A 4,334-nucleotide genomic window follows, 5' to 3' on the forward strand; every position below is an offset into this window, starting at 1 on the left:
CACCCCGTTTTTTTTTTCTTTTTTTCTTCTTTTTTTCAAGTTTCGACTTCAAGGCAAGGTTGCATGACACGAACTATAAATCCTCCGGAAACAAGCGTCGAAGTTGCGGGTCACAAATGCGATTAAGCGAAGATGGGGCTTTGGAGCAGCTCCTATTAACGATGGCACGAAAAATAACAATAATAACACTCAAAATATAAGTGAGAAAAGAATTGGTGAGTGATAGCATTATTTTTACATGTTCCGTTCGATCGAGGTTGAAAGAAAAATATTTAAAAATAGATATTGCAGTAACGAAGCCCAAGAATACTTTGGATGACGTCATGACAATAAGACATAATTTAATAATTCAAAGTGATGACTTGACTATAAATTTGTTTTCGTAATTCACAGGCCACCCCAAATAAACCTAATGTCATTGTAAGCTCATTAGATAACCAAACAGGACCAGCGGTTCTTTTGGTGCCTCCTTTTTAGTGCTATTGATTGAGTCCAGGAAATGGCAATGGGAGCCATTTGGGGCGTCTGAGGAATCACTTAGCACGCAGTTTGAATGGCCAGAGATCAATGGAATGGGCATAGGGTGAGCAAGATAATGGCCGCAGAAAAGGGTGGGGCGTCTAGGGCGTCTGGGACACCGGCAGCGGCGTCCACAAGTCAGGACAGCCGCATCACTGCAGGGGTTGCGTACACACAAAATGGCAATGGTAGCCCACTGCGTATTCTTATTATTTTTTTTGCCGTAGTATTGCCGCAGTGTCCTCGGTTGACCCCGAGGGCGGCCATTTTCAGGGATCGGTCGGTCAATGAAGCTTAGATTGCCTGATGTTAATTTAAGCGACTGAACTCGACGGAACAAAATTTTTAACCCGTTTCCGCTGGAAGAGCATCACTCGTTGGTCCCTGTGCATCTCGTAGCCACTAGGGGGCCTTTTCAGCTATCAAAAAAAATTATTTCGTTCAAGGTTTTTTTTTAAAAAAAAAAACTGTTTAGCCAAACATTTATATTTCAATTGGTTTAACATAATGAAGCCATTATGACAGGTTGTGGCTCTTCAAATATCATTCTCAGACCTTCAGTACCGTCCAACATAGTGTTGTGTCTGTTTGTTGGACTTTGCTGGTTCTGCCTATCATCTGTTCTCTCTCTTCTCTCCAGGTTTTTTTCCCCAGCGGCCGCGGCAGTCTTGACATTGACTCCTGTTCTGTGTATGGCACTGGTAGAATTCACTGTGAGAGCTCACTATCAGTGAATTACCATAGGGCCATAAACAGAGCAGAGAAAGAACCACTGTGGCCCGCCGCGCACTCGAGTGGACATCTCATCTTAATGCGTCTCCGATGACAGCAGCGCCAGTCTCTCCTCCTTGTTCTTCTTGTGCCCGTTTTGGCACTAGCACATTTTTGCTGCTGTATATATGCTTTGAGCAATTATGTGTGGTGCCAATATGGGAGAAGACAGACATGCGACACTTGATTTGACGTACTTTTGGTGGACTCACGATGGCTGACGAGTCCATCGTCGGGCAGCTTTCTGGTGGTGTTTGGCAATGGTAGAACTCACACTGGTGAGGTAGAAGGATCCGGTGGTTCTAGACTTGCCAACTACTGCTCGAGAGCCTCCACTTGCTAGAGAGAAAACCAAGACGACCCCCCCACGTTCCCTACATCCCTCTGTGCTGCAACCTCTTTCCAGTCCCAAGCCGAATGAGTGAGTGGCTGTTGGTGGTGAAGGGCGGGGTGACGCTGGGTTCTTCCCCTGCACACCACAGCCTCATAGCTCCCGCTTTCCAGGAGGATGGCAAACCTGGCAAACAAGACCAGTGCAGGTAAAAACTATTTTGGTTTTTCTTTTCGGTTTTTTTTCTTTTTTTTTGCTGAGGGATGGGGCAAATGAAAAAATGTGAAGATTTACAACAACAAAAAAAAAATTAAAAAGCAAATTTTAAAATCTAATAAAACAATACTTGCATGCATATCTTTATCCGTCTGCGAAGAATTACTAATATTACTGCAGCTTACTGAGTCGTACTGGTTGTGAAAGTCGTCTTCATTTGTGTTTTCATGACTGTATTTTAGTACCCCCTGGTGGCAAAGTTGGGCAGACCAAAATGATGACTTCATCAACGTATCTTCTTTACATTCTATTTAACTCTGTTCCTCGTGTATTTTTCTGAGCGCAAAAATATTTTAGCATATGGTTGAGGTTCTTAAAGAAAAAAAACAAAAACATTACATTTATGTTGTTCATGGCATCGCCGTGAAAAAGCTGCCGAGCTGTACCTAACCAAGTGTCCTTTATGTGTCCAAATGGGACTTGATTCTTGCAGAAAGACGCCATTTGTGGGATGATGCAAATGCGTGGCGCGTACATGGTGACAGTTTCCACGGTGACATTTGCGATCTGCCTGCGATAGGAAGCAGATCGCAAATGGAAGCTTTTTTAATGAAGCGTATGCCAGTACGACGTGATCCAACGGCGGCGTGGTACCCCCCCTTGCTTCTTGCCTCTCTTAGCTCCGTGGCATAATTAGCCGAGGGTACGGTGTCATCTTACCCTTCCCTTTTCATTGCGGCCCCCCTTCCCTTTCCCAAAGAAAAGAGTAGCTTTCCCAAAAGCTGTCACGGCGGTCAGCGCCATGAACAGTTCAAGGCCGAGAGCACTTGCCTCTATCTGGGTCAGGCTATGTTAATGTAGGTGACAGCGGGATGTGGGATTAAACCTTCTTTATCTGCCGGTATATAAATCCCAAGCTTTATAAGGCTGCACTTCCCATTCGGCTAATATTTTGTTTTGTATTGTTAGCAACGCAGGCGCCATGTGATGATTGTATTGTGCACAATAAAAAAAAAAAAAAAAAAAAAAAAAGAGACTGATTCATTGTATCCCTCTCTGCATCCAAGTGCATTGTGGGCCATTTACTCCAGATGGGCCGCGCGGCTCGAGTTACAGCCGCATTTTTCAGCCCACCAAAATCTACCCTCCCCTCCCTTGTTCTCCTCCTTCCTCCATATCTCTCGCACACGTTTATCCACAGAGGCCCACCAGGGGAGACAGTGCGCCGCCTGTGCTACCGGGCATTAGCGCAATGAGATTATGGTTACGCGCCGTCTGGACTGGCGAGTTGGGAAAGGTGAGGAAGGGAAGGGCGTTGTGCGGGCAAAAGTATTGGGACACACCTGTCACTCAATGAGTCCATGTCAGGAATAGGGATGGTCTTAGAAATGGCCAAACAACTCTTAAAATGAGTTGCCTTCGTTTTATGTCGTCGTCGCACACGCTGCAAACAGGTGTGTGATAATAGCTTAACCCGTTCATTCTTGTTTTAGTTCACTTTATTTTTTAGACAAACCAAACTCGGTTCAGTTCTTCTCTCTTTTCTTTAGTTAGATTAATATGAAAAATCAAATAAAATAATAAAATAATAAAATCGTTGTGTCATGGTGGTGTACAACTTGTAAATTGCATTTGACTCCCAAAAGCTACAGGAGGCGGTGTCTCCTCTCCCGGGCTTGGCTGGCCACCAGCTTGTGTTCCTGCCTGCGTGCAGGGCCCGCGATGCGCGTACAGTATTAAGAAACGATTAGTGGAGATTAAAGCTCTGCTCTGGAGTGTGCGCCCGCGTGCGTGGCTCGCCGGCTACAAGGACCCGTCGAGCCCCGGCAAATCAATAGCTTCTTTCCTTTGGATGCACTAATCCTACATCCAGCACCTTCACTGCGTAGAGTGGGTGCTTTATTAAAAAAAAGGCATCCAGGCCCGAGTCAAAGGCAGCAACTGTATGTAACCTTTTATCCACTGTAAGCATGCTTGTTTAGGTGGAGCGGCCCGTGCGTTTGGTTTTGCTCAGATCAACCAATCAGAGGTTGGAAAAGTGTCAGTTGGCCACGTGAGGGAGAATTTAAAATAATTTCTACCATAGTATAGTTACATTGGGCAAAATGACTAAAAGTCCAACAGGTCCTGAGTTGTAATGGTGCCGTTGAAAGATTTCCTGCACTTAGCTAAGTAGCGGGAGAACCCCCAAGAGGTACGAGGCCTTTTTCCAAGAAAGCACACGCCCAGCACGACGTTCCGTCAAACTGTTTGATTCCACCGAAGGTTACGTAGAAGCGGCAAGGGAGGAAAAACGGCTTCATCACGGCGAGCGCGACCTGGCCTCGGTTTTAATCTGGAGGACGTGGGATGTAGGATGATGCCTGATAGATTAAGGCCCGTGCGCTCTTCTTTCGCTCCCTCTCCGTCTCTCGCTATGTGTGTATGCAACAGAAGGCCCCCCCACCCCCAACAACCCCCTCCAGGCAAATCCCAGGCTTTAAAGCCGCGGAGGGTG

Source organism: Hippocampus comes, unplaced genomic scaffold (genome assembly GCF_001891065.2).
Source record: "Hippocampus comes isolate QL1 unplaced genomic scaffold, H_comes_QL1_v1.1 scaffold127, whole genome shotgun sequence".
NCBI classification, from domain to species: Eukaryota; Metazoa; Chordata; class Actinopteri; order Syngnathiformes; family Syngnathidae; genus Hippocampus; species Hippocampus comes.